Source organism: Aulonocara stuartgranti (assembly GCF_965226115.1).
Source record: "Aulonocara stuartgranti genome assembly, chromosome: 3".
Taxonomy (NCBI): Eukaryota; Metazoa; Chordata; class Actinopteri; order Cichliformes; family Cichlidae; genus Aulonocara; species Aulonocara stuartgranti.
This window is the reverse complement of record NC_138941.1, coordinates 28,706,050-28,719,302: the sequence shown is the minus strand read 5'-3', so window position 1 is coordinate 28,719,302 and position 13,253 is coordinate 28,706,050. Positions and strand designations below refer to the sequence as shown.

General features: G+C 44.8%; 1 long non-coding RNA gene across 2 annotated transcripts in view; it reads left to right on the top strand.

Moving 5' to 3' along the window:
- Window positions 1-13,253, top strand: part of LOC309702106 — a 212,598-nt gene that overhangs the window by 96,422 nt on the left and 102,923 nt on the right. Inside the window, exon 3 of one of the 2 annotated variants that reach the window (XR_014275373.1) lies at window positions 7,144-7,321. The exons of the other annotated variant lie outside the window; for it this stretch is intronic. This is a non-coding gene — a long non-coding RNA (uncharacterized lncRNA). Of the gene's footprint in view, window positions 1-7,143; window positions 7,322-13,253 lie in introns of those variants that run through there. 2 annotated transcript variants of the gene reach the window in all.

Genomic DNA, 13,253 nt, shown 5'->3' with positions numbered 1-13,253 from the left:
TGGTTGCAACATGGCAAATTGAACCTCCCCCACCCTCATTCAGATCTGGACTTTGGAACTATTTTGGTCTTCATGTGAAGTATGTACGGTGGCCCCTAGAGACAAAGCACGTACAAACTCCAAAACACACGCAAACTCCAAAACACTTGCAAACTCCAAAACACATGCAAATTCCAAAACACAACGGAAGTGCTCCAGGACGCTAGGGGCAGTGTTGAGCTTTTGTTACCTAGTAACTACACAAGCCAGGAAGTACCAATGACCGGATTTGGGGTCTGCAGCCTTAAAGGCCGCATTTTAAGGCCGATTACGTCACAGCGACACGACAAAGACTGTCCCAATTCAAAGGCTGCTCGAAATGCAGCCCTAAAATGCGTCCTTAATTTCCCTGAATTTTAAGGATGGGTCGGTGTAGCCTTCATGGCCCAACATATCCCAGACTTCATAGCGCGGCAGTGGTGTGGACAATTTTGCCGGGAAAAAAAAACGGCGGAAGCGGAGCGGATGAAGAGTAAACTTTCAGAAGTAAGTACTGAATATTATGTCACTTATTTATGCGCAAATGTTTTTATAATGAAGAACATTAAAACATCACTGTTGGCCACATGTTGGGAAAGTTATGTGACATTAGCGATGTTTGTACTAACTTGGTTTTAAAGCCTTTACTTCAAAATATACGCCGTACAATAGTTGACTTTAATCTTACAGAGAATGTGAGGATTTTGTGAATAATTAAAGTCAGTCATATATCCACAAACACAACAAGCTGAAAGTCAGTGAACCTGCTCGGTTTGCAGTCCTGAATATCACGGCACAAGCAGGATCCACTGCACTGTTAATGTGCAAATTCCCTGCTGACTCGGCCTCAGGATGTGTAGAGGCAAGAATCATATATATATATATATATATATATATATATATATATATATATATATATGCGCAGTATCTTAGCTGTTCCCAGGACTGCGCTCTTCTGGACAGAGATCTCCGATGTTGTTCCCGGGATCTGCTGGAGCCACTCGCCTAGCTTGGGAGTCACCGCACCTAGTGCTCCGATTACCACGGGGACCACTGTTACCTTCACCCTCCACATCCTCTCGAGCTCTTCTCTGAGCCCTTGGTATTTCTCCAGCTTCTCGTGTTCCTTCTTCCTGATATTGCTGTCATTCGGAACCGCTACATCGATCACTACGGCCGTCTTCTTCTGTTTGTCTACCACCACTATGTCCGGTTGGTTAGCCACCACCATTTTGTCCGTCTGTATCTGGAAGTCCCACAGGATCTTAGCTCGGTCATTCTCCACCACCCTTGGGGGCATCTCCCATTTTGACCTCGGGACTTCCAGGTTATACTCGGCACAGATGTTCCTGTACACTATGCCGGCCACTTGGTTATGGCGTTCCATGTATGCCTTGCCTGCTAGCATCTTGCACCCTGCTGTTATGTGCTGGATTGTCTCTGGGGCATCTTTACACAGCCTGCACCTGGGGTCTTGCCTGGTGTGATAGACCCCAGCCTCTATGGATCTTGTGCTCAGAGCTTGTTCTTGTGCTGCCATGATTAGTGCTTCTGTGCTGTCTTTCAGTCCAGCTTTGTCCAGCCACTGGTAGGATTTCTGGATATCAGCCACCTCCTCTATCTGCCGGTGGTACATACCGTGCAGGGGCCTGTCCTTCCATGATGGTTCCTCGTCTCCCTCCTCTTTCTTGGGTTTCTGCTGCCTGAGGTATTCACTGAGCACTCGGTCAGTTGGGGCCATCTTCCCAATGTATTCTTGGATGTTCGTTGTCTCATCCTGGACTGTGGTGCTGACACTCACCAGTCCCCGGCCCCCTTCCTTCTGCTTAGCGTACAGCCTCAGGGGGCTGGATTTGGGGTGAAACCCTCCATGCATGGTAAGGAGCTTTCTTGTCTTTATGTCAGTGGCTTCTATCTCCTCCTTTGGCCAGCCTATTACCCCAGCAGGGTACCTGATCACGGGCAGGGCGTACGTGTTGATGGCCCGGATCTTGTTCTTACCATTCAGCTGACTCCTCAGGACTTGCCTGACCCTCTGCAGGTACTTGGTGGTTGCAGCTTTTCTAGCGGCCTCTTCATGGTTCCCATTCGCCTGCGGGATCCCCAGGTACTTGTAACTGTCCTCTATGTCTGCAATGTTGCCTTCTGGTAGTTCAATCCCCTCAGTTCTGACTACCTTCCCTCTCTTTGTTACCATCCGACTACACTTCTCCAGTCCGAACGACATTCCAATGTCATTGCTGTATAGCCTGGTAGTGTGGATCAATGAATCGATGTCTCGTTCACTCTTGGCATACAGCTTGATGTCATCCATGTACAGGAGGTGGCTGACAACTGCTCCGTTCTGTAGTCGGTATCCGTAGCCAGTCTTGTTAATGATCTCACTGAGGGGGTTCAGGCCTATGCAGAACAGCAGTGGGGACAGAGCATCTCCTTGGTAGATCCCGCACTTGATGGTAACTTGTGCTATGGGCTTGGAGTTGGCCTCTAGTGTTGTACGCCACATCCCCATTGAGTTCCTGATGAAGGCTCTTAGGGTCCCATTGATCTTGTACAATTCTAGGCATTCCAGTATCCAGCTGTGGGACATTGAGTCATAGGCCTTCTTGTAATCAATCCAGGCAGTGCACAGGTTGGTCAGTCTGGTCTTGCAGTCTCGGCTGATTGTTCTGTCTACCAGTAGCTGGTGTTTTGCGCCTCTGGTATTCTTGCCAATTCCTTTCTGTGTCCCGCTCATGTATTGACCCATGTGCCTGTTCATCTTAGCCGATATGATGCCTGACAGGAGCTTCCATGTAGTACTGAGGCAGGTTATTGGTCGGTAGTTGGAGGGGACCGGTCCCTTCTTGGGGTCCTTGGGGATCAGGACCGTCCGGCCTTCAGTTAGCCATTCCGGGTGTCTCTCGTTAACTAGCAGCTGGTTCATTTGTGCTGCCAGACGCTCGTGGAGTGCAGTCAGCTTCTTCAGCCAGTAGGCGTGAACCATGTCGGGCCCTGGTGCTGTCCAACTCTTCATACTGGAGACCCTTTCTTGGATATCTGCCACTGTGATGGTTACTGGACCCTGTTCAGGGAGGTCGCTGTGGTCTGCCCTCAGATCCTCTAGCCACTGAGCATTGCCGTTATGGGTTGCATCCTTCTCCCATATGCTCTTCCAGTATTGCTCCGTCTCCAGCCTTGGTGGTGCTGTTCTCTTATTGTTCCCTTGCCACTGAGAGTACACCTTTGCTGGTTCTGTGGAGAACAGCTGGTTTATTCTCCTGCCTTCTATCTCTCTGGTGTACTTCCTCAAGCGGCTGGCCAAGGCTGTGAGTCTTTGCTTGGCAGTTTCCAAGGCCTCAGGTATGGACAGCTTGCTGTATTTCTTAGGCACCTTATTTGTCGCACCTTTCTGCAACTCCGTTAGTTGGCTAACCTCCCTCCGTGCTACTTTGATCTTGCCCTCTAGCCTCCTTCTCCATGGAGGGTACTGCCCCTTGTCGCTGTTCAACTTGTAGCCAAGCATCTCACTGATCACTGTTGCCGTATTGTAGATGAGCTTGTTAGTGTCGGTAATCGTGGTTGTAGGTATTGCCCGTAGTGCTGCATTAACATCATCTAGCAGACCTTCTGAGGGTACTTCACGTAATCTTGGTAACCGGCTACGGGGGATCCAGGTTTCAAGCTTGGCCATGATCCTATTTTTCAGGTCAGTTCCTCTCGCACTCAACGATCCTTCTCCTATCGCACTTGGGGCTATGTACCCAATCTCGGGTGATGATATCTTCCCCCTGACCTGGCGTCCTGACTCCTCCTTGCCGTAGCATTTGTGTTGTACCTCGTCAATCTCTAGCTGTGAGGGCAGTCCCTTCTTTCGAATGTTGGAACACTGAGCTACTAGTTGTTTCGCCGTCATTGTGGATGTTGGGTATCGAAGAATCCATAGGTCCCTCATCCTATTCATGTAGCCCCTTCCGCCAGGGTTACTTGCGTAGTAGCATTCCAACAATGCCCTGTTTTCGTCTCTTGCCCACCGATGCCTTCTTGTTCCAGTAGCATGCATACATACATGCATACGTATGTATGTATGTATGTATGTATGTATGTATGTATGTATAATATATATATATATATATATATATACATACACACACAGTCTGGAGACTGGCTAGGCCACTCCAGGACTTTCAAATGCTTCTTACAGAGCCACTCCTTTGTTGCCCGGGCGGTGTGTTTTGGATCATTGTCATGTTGGAAGACCCAGCCTCGTTTCATCTTCAAAGTTCTCACTGATGGAAGGAGGTTTTGGCTCAAAATCTCACGATACATGGCCCCATTCATTCTGTCCTTAACACGGATCAGTCGTCCTGTCCCCTTGGCAGAAAAACAGCCCCATAGCATGATGTTTCCACCCCCATGCTTCACAGTAGGTATGGTGTTCTTGGGATGCAACTCGGTATTCTCCTTCCTCCAAACACGACGAGTTGAGTTTATACCAAAAAGTTCTACTTTGGTTTCATCTGACCACATGACATTCTCCCAATCCTCTGCTGTATCATCCATGTGCTCTCTGGCAAACTTCAGACGGGCCTGGACATGCACTGGCTTCAGCAGCGGAACACGTCTGGCACTGCGGGATTTGATTCCCTGCCGTTTTAGTGTGTTACTGATGGTGACCTTTGTTACTTTGGTCCCAGCTCTCTGCAGGTCATTCACCAGGTCCCCCGTGTGGTTCTGGGATCTTTGCTCACCGTTCTCATGATCATTTTGACCCCACGGGATGAGATCTTGCGTGGAGCCCCAGATCGTGGGAGATTATCAGTGGTCTTGTATGTCTTCCATTTTCTGATGATTGCTCCCACAGTTGATTTTTTCACACCAAGCTGCTTGCCTATTGTAGATTCACTCTTCCCAGTCTGGTGCAGGTCTACAATCCTGTTCCTGGTGTCCTTCGAGAGCTCTTTGGTCTTGGCCATGGCGGAATTTGGAGTCTGACTGTTTGAGGCTGTGGACAGGTGTCTTTTATACAGATGATGAGTTCGAACAGGTGCCATTCATACAGGTAACGAGTGGGGGACAGAAAAGCGTCTTACAGAAGACGTTACAGGTCTGTGGGAGCCAGAGATTTTCCATGTTTGAGGTGACCAAATACTTATTTGCCACCCTGATTTACGAATAAATTCTTTACAAATCCTACCATGTGAATTCATGGATTTTTTTTTCACATTCTGTCTCTCACAGTTGAAGTGTACCTCTGGTGCAAATTACTGACCTCTGTCATCATTTTAAGTGGGGGAACTTGCACAATCGGTGGCTGACTAAATACTTTTTTGCCCCACTGTATATTCTACAGTTAATGTTAGCTATGTTATATTGCTGCCTCTGCTTGGTGGTGTTGAGCCAAACGGACTTTAACGTTTGTTTGAACGAGCTGACGGTTCACTCGTTAAGCTGAAAGAAAGATGCTTTAATCACAGGAGTCACACATGTGTCCACTGTACCATCTGGGAACTCTTCTTGTTTCGTAATAACACAAACACTAAATCCCCCTTCTCTGGTGCGGTTTTGTAGCAGTGTATACACCTGAGACTGTCACCTGTCTGTCTGTCCTGCACTCTCTCTCTCTGTTTCTTTCTCTCCGATTGTGGAATAAAAGTATGAACATGTATTTATAAGTTACACTTGTGTTTGAATCCTGCAGCTTATCACACATTTGATTTCCATGCGTGACAACTGCAAGTGTCCAGAGTGAGGACAGACTGAGGGACCCACTGCTGCACATCATGTGTGAGGCTTTGCACCCCTGATGATCCACCAGGACAAACTCAGCAGTGTGTGAGGAAGAGGAGGAGGAAGAGCCAGCAGCAGCTGACAGATGGAGAGAATAGACAGACTGTTCCCTGTTTGTGAAGGATTGCTAGGAAAGTTTAACATAACTGTCTGTCCTAAATCAGTCTTATTAGGTAATGTTCAAATAATGTTATCATCCCAGTGTTTTCAGTGTGGGAGAAAGTACTCAGGGCCTTCAAGTTACACACTATGAAAGGCAGCAACAAGTTTAATATTCAGAAACCTAAAGTATGTATCAGCAGCAGAATGGAGCTAAAAATAAATGTTTGTTTCAGTTCTATGAAGCTTTGAGTATTTTGGATTAGTAGCACTGCTGTGTTTGTTGCATCATATTGCTGTAATTGTTTATATGCTTTATATATTCTGAGCTAAGTTGATCTATAGTGTTACATCATATTCTATAAGGATGTTATGTGTTTGTTTACTTTCTGCCCAGTTTGACCCATTTAGCAGAAGTCAGCCTGTTTAAGGCTCTGATATCTGTTCTGTATGACTTGCGGTGTGTTCACACCGAACGCGATGGACGCGAATAGAGCGTCAGGTTTACATGTAAAGTCAATGGAAAGGTGCGATGACACGCGATTGCGGGTCCCGCGAAAATGCCAAAACGCGTGAAACTCGCGTCAGTGTAGCGCGTCTGGCGCGTTTGACACGCGAATAAAACCACGCGCGTGAGTTTTTGTGTTGCATTTTGTGCATACGCGCGTTTGCAAGTGTTTTCCAAGAGAGATTACAAACTGAGTAGGGAAGGTCTGAAGGACTGGAAAAATGCAAGCCACTTGCTCAAGGTCCATGAGTAGGGATGGGTGTCCGGTACGGTAGTAACTAGAGATGGACCGATCCGATATTACGTATCGGTATCGGTCCGATACTGACCTAAATTACTGGATCGGATATCGGAGAAAAATAAAAAATGTAATCCGATCCATTAAATATCACGAAAGCACCTCACAAAACTTGCAACACGCCGTAACTCACCTCAGAACGTTAGCACGGCGGAGCAGTGTGGTCACGTGATAGAGCGGCTGTGGCATGCGGGACCTGTCGGTGGTCTGGATAGCATGTGGAGCTTCGCTAGCAACCCGGCATTTCATCTCCGACAAAGTTATCCCGAGAGAAGTAAAGCAAGTGTGTAAGTCCATCTCTGAATGTTTGTAAAGCATTCCTGCGTTAATCTTAACGAGCGACTGCCTCTCGCTCTCCGGCTGCTACTTCAATCGTGAAACTGCTTAAATGATCAGCTGATCGGCTTTTCTGTCGCGAGTTCGTCTTTGTTTTTGGCCCACTTTGCACCAGAAAGAGGAAACCAGCGGCTGAACAACAGCAGCACGTTTAAGCTTGATAAGCTGTTGTTAGAATTTATTTAATATTACTTTCTACACCAGGATCTTTTTCTACGTAGCTGACGCTGGTAACTGTGCAGGGGCGGATCTAGCAAAGTTTAGCCAGGGGGGCCGATAGGGCATTAACTGGGAAAAGGTAAATGGTAAATGGCCTGTATTTATATAGCACTTTACTAGTCCCTAAGGACCCCAAAGCGCTTTACATATCCAGTCATCCACCCATTCACACACATTCACACACTGGTGATGGCAAGCTACATTGTAGCCACAGCCATCCTGGGGCGCACTGACAGAGGCGAGGCTGCCGGACACTGGCGCCACCGGGCCCTCTGACCACCACCAGTAGGCAACGGGTGAAGTGTCTTGCCCAAGGACACAACAACCAAGACTGTCCAAGCCGGGGCTCGAACCGGCAACCTTCCGATTACAAGGCGAACTCCCAACTCTTGAGCCACGATCGCCCCGTGGGGGCACAAAGACATACTTTTCTTTCTTATTCTCATTTAAAATGTCTAGCTTTTAATAAATAATTATCTGACACACAAAGTTTTAATTTGATGTAAAATGAATAGAAGTCAATTACTGTATATAGTGACTATTAAGTCTAATATATATACCCTAGTAAGCTATAGTACTTTTTCCTTTGGGAAGGTACCATCTGTGCAGTCTGCAATTTTGTTGAAGAAAGATGTTGAATCTATTTAATATTTCTTGAAAAATAATTGATTTCTGTGCATTTTTTTTCACACTGCATCAAATTAAGGTTGATTACGTCGATTAAGCATCATGAGGTGGCGCGTGAGGGGTGGTTCCCTATTTTTTATTTATTTATTTTTGTTGTTGCTGGGAGTTGGAACCCTATTAGTTAGGTTGCTTAATATTTACGCTAAGTACTCTTTAAAATACCAGAATAGGGAGGATGGTGTAGGTCTAAGTTTATTAGATTGATCAGTATTGCTGAACTATGAAATATTTTTTTTGTATACAGGTATAACAGAATAGCTTTAGTGTAGTTGTTGTTTTAAACTTGAGTATGAACTTGCAGACTTGCAAAATGCAGCAAGATATTTTAAAAAACAGTTTTGTTGATTAAAAAACACTATATCGGATTCATATCGGTATCGGCAGATATCCAAATTTATGATATCGGTATCGGTATCGGACATAAAAAAGTGGTATCGTGCCATCTCTAGTTAAGAGACGTGGTTGCGAAGCGGATTTCAAACTCCAGGCTGTCAGTCACGCAGTACAAGTTGGGAACAGAGCAGCTGTGAAATCTGTCTTTGTTATTGTGCTCAGCGTCTTTTAGTTTACATTTTGACTGCACAATTGTGAGCTTTTTGTTATGCACAAAAACAACATTGTTTTCTTTTATTTATGGAGCATTATTATTTAATAAATGCTCATAATTTAGTTTTGAGTAAATTTTATGTACATCTGCTCTATGTTAATAAAAGTGCCTGTGTGACATCTGGGACACAGCTTTGACTAAGAACTCTCTTTTTGTTCTTACTTTATGGCTTTAAAAAAATATATCGAGATATATATCTTATATCGCCATCCAGCTAAAAAATATCGAGATATGAATTTTGGGTCATATCGCCCAGCCCTACTACAAACTTTACCCGAGTCATTAGCACATGATTCTCCTTATGGGGACCTGATATGTTTAATATGCTGCTGAGAGTATAGCCCAGAAGAAGCGTATAGTATAGCTTTTATTTTGGAAAGAGACATTTCTCTGTAATAAACTCTCTTTTCCAAAGATGAGTGATTTCTCGATCAGATAGATTTATTTTTTTATTACTTTGTTGTTTCGGCAACATTAAATTTAAAAACTGTACTTTTGAGTTAAAATATATATTTATAATTTTAATAAATGACAAATTAAAAAGGCATGAACATTTTTTTCTATCGAAAAAATATCGAACCGAATTGTGAATTTTGTGTATCGTTGCACCCCTAAAATATATATTTTTTTCTTTTTTTGAAGCTTTGTAAAAGCCCGAAAGACGCAGAGATACGTAGTAGGATTAAAGAGCGTAATAACTGACTGAAACGGAAGACGGCAGCACTGCATGTACATGCATGTACAAGCCGCTGATAAACACCAGGCCGAGAGGCCGGGGGCACCCCACCTCCGAAGTGGCCCGAGCGAGCCCCAATAAGCGGCCGCCAAGGAGTGAGCCGGTGTGTACCCGGACGCCCACCCCCAGACACAAAGAACCACCAACGCACCGACACCTGAGGGAGTCCGCCACCGGCAGGGGAAGTTGTGGTGGGTGGAGATAGGCCTCCAAACCTTGGAGGGCCTGAGATGTCCCCAGAGAGGTGGCGACTGATACCCAACCTGACATATAGACACAGACATACAGGCACACACAGACACAAACATCCATTCCCACCTTCATGCTCTCATATGCACTTACTCCACACTCAACCGACGTGGAGACAGACATAAAGAGACGCTGTACACACGATCACACTCCCCAAGCGTACTCTACGAACCGGGTCTAGGTACCCTTGCCCCTGGAGGGGGGGATTGCACCCAGACCCAGGTGGTGTTACCCTTTTCCCTGCGGTGGGGAGAGGCAGACCGCCCCGACTCCGCAGCAGCAGGGAGGCCCCACACCCCAGACCGCAGTCGGACGGCCAACTCCTCCTAGCCCCCCCGCTCTAGCAGGCCGCAGAGAACGGGGGTGAGAGAAGACTCCAAACCTCCCTCCACCCGCTCATTGTAGTGTTGATGCATGTGTGTTCTAAGGTGCAATTAAAACCCAGGAGGGCATGGAGCTATTTGTTACAACATTACATCCCCCCCCCCCCGCCCCCTCCCCGCACGGTGCGCCCCCTCCCTTCCCGTATCATGGTTCCTTTTGGACGTCACCACATCAAAAAATCAACACAAGATGTCAAAAAGGCCAAAACTGTCAGGTGCCCAGGGAAGAAAAAAAAGAGAAAAGAAGAGGAGGAGAAACAAGAAAAAGACAGAGGTAGGTAACGTTAGCCTACATGAAATTATTTGTCTGAATGTGATAGTAACCTAAATTTTTAGCATTAAGCTAATGTTACATGATTCGCTAATTGCTAATCAATAAATAGCTAGTTAACTGTTTTAACGTCAGTTAATATTGTGGAGGGGGCTAAATTGTTATGGAAAATAATAATGTAACGTTAAGTAATTACAGTACTCCCACCTTTCCCACCATTCCTCATTTGTATTCATCTTTTAAGCAGGTGTTTTTTTGTTTACATTGTTATTGCCTTCTGGTTAGCTAACGTTTACCCTGCAGGTAATAGTCACTTTTCCACCCCTGTATATATTATAGTTGTAAGTCTAGTTGTTAAAGTGCACATCATTAATGTTAATTAAGCAATATCACATGAGAGGGAATGCTGTTTTTTAATATGAGCACTGCTGTGATTCGGTCAAAGATAATCATAACATAACATTCTCATATGATATTATACTGTTACTTTGCATTCTGCTATTCAGCATTTTACTGTAATGATGGCAATAAATTGAATCTAATCTAATTTGCATATCAGTTAACATCATACATATATCTCTTTGGTTTTTCATTTATATTATATCATTTCATTTTATTCCTGGAATCATATGTTTTTATTATTAGACTTTAATACTCAGTGGTGTCACATACTCCTCTCTTCAGATGCACTGTTGAAGTTTCTAAATCCCACCCCTGGGCCATCTACCACATCTACCGCTGCTGCCTCCACTTCAGCAGCACAACCCACCAGTGATGCAGCATCAGCAGCACAACCCAGCCATGATGCAGCAGCATCAAGCGGTCTTCCTGTTGCCTCCACCTCAGCAGCACAACCCACCAGTTTTGCAGCATCAGCAGCACAACCCAGCCATGATGCAGCAGCATCAAGCGGTGTTCCTGTTGCCTCCACCTCAGCAGCACAACCCAGCAGTGATGCAGCAGCATCAAGCGGTCTTCCTGCTGCACCAATAGACCCTGCTGACTGGCCTTCTGCTTTAACTGAAAAGGTACGAACAGAGTTAGTTCACAGAGGTCCATTTGTAATTGATAGTGACTTCACATTCCCGAAACAGAAAGACGGGCGAAGGTGTCAGCATGATTATTTTAACAGACTCTTAATCAATGGGGAAAAGGTGAGAAGAACCTGGCTTATGTATTCGAAAAAAAGAGGATAGCTTGCACTGCTTCTGCTGCAAAATGTTTTCCAAGAGAGATTACAAACTGAGTAGGGAAGGTCTGAAGGACTGGAAAAATGCAAGCCACTTGCTCAAGGTCCATGAGTAGGGATGGGTACCGGTGTCCGGTACGGTAGTAACTAGAGATGGACCGATCCGATATTACGTATCAGTATCGGTCCGATACTGACCTAAATTACTGGATCGGATATCGGAGAAAAATAAAAAATGTAATCCGATCCATTAAATATCACGAAAGCACCTCACAAAACTTGCAACACGCCGTAACTCACCTCAGAACGTTAGCACGGCGGAGCAGTGTGGTCACGTGATAGAGCGGCTGTGGCATGCGGGACCTGTCGGTGGTCTGGATAGCATGTGGAGCTTCGCTAGCAACCCGGCATTTCATCTCCGACAAAGTTATCCCGAGAGAAGTAAAGCAAGTGTGTAAGTCCATCTCTGAATGTTTGTAAAGCATTCCTGCGTTAATCTTAACAAGCGACTGCCTCTCTCTCTCCGGCTGCTACTTCAATCGTGAAACTGCTTAACGATCAGCTGATCGGCTTTTCTGTCGCGAGTCCGTGTCTCTAGTTTGCTTTTGGCCCACTTTGCACCAGAAAGAGGAAACCAGTGGCTGAACAACAGCAGCACGTTTAAGCTTGATAAGCTGTTGTTAGAATTTATTTAATATTACTTTCTACTCGAGGATCTTTTTCTACGTAGCTGACGCTGGTAACTGTGCAGGGGCGGATCTAGCAAAGTTTAGCCAGGGGGGCCGATAGGGCATGAACAGGGAAAAGGGGGCACAAAGACATACTTTTCTTTCTTATTCTCATTTAAAATGTCGAGCTTTTAATAAATAATTATCTGACACCCAAAGTTTTAATTTGATGTAAAATGAATAGAAGTCAATTACTGTATATAGTGACTATTAAGTCTAATATATATACCCTAGTAAGCTATAGTACTTTTTACTTTGGGAAGGTACCATCTGTGCAGTCTGCAATTTTGTTGAAGAAAGATGTTGAATCTATTTAATATTTCTTGAAAAATAATTGATTTCTGTGCATTTTTTTCACACTTCATCAAATTAAGGTTGATTACGTCGATTAAGCATCATAAGGTGGAGTGTGAGGGGTGGTTCCCTATTTTTTATTTATTTATTTTTGTTGTTGCTGGGAGTTGGAACCCTATTAGTTAGGTTGCTTAATATTTACGCTAAGTACTCTTTAAAATACCAGAATAGTGAGGATGGTGTAGGTTTAAGTTTATTAGATTGATCAGTATTGCTGAACTATGAAATATTTTTTTTGTATACAGGTATAACAGAATAGCTTTAGTGTAGTTGTTGTTTTAAACTTGAGTATGAACTTGCAGACTTGCAAAATGCAGCAAGATATTTTAAAACAGTTTTGTTGATTAAAAAACATTATATCGGATTCATATCGGTATCGGCAGATATCCAAATTTATGATATCGGTATCGGACATAAAAAAGTGGTATCGTGCCATCTCTAGTAGTAACCAGACCGAAAAGCAGCGCACATTTCGGTGCTTTTTTTTCCTGAGCTGTGATACACTTTAGATTCTAGCCAATCATTTTACGTTTCCGAGGATAGTAGGCGGGGCCAGGTATGTACGTTCTTTTAGAGCAGAGCTACAGATTAAAAATGCCCAAGACAAAGCGGTCAAAAGTCTGGCTGTACTTCACAGCAAAATATGCAAACTCAGCAGCCTGCAACAAGTGCTTTAAGCTGATACTGTGATACTGTCAAAGGAGGTAAACAAATCCGATGAAACACCTGGCGATGCATAGCGGGTTTTTTTAAAGCCGAGAAATGCGCCGTACTTGATAGCTTGCTGCGAGACCTCACACCG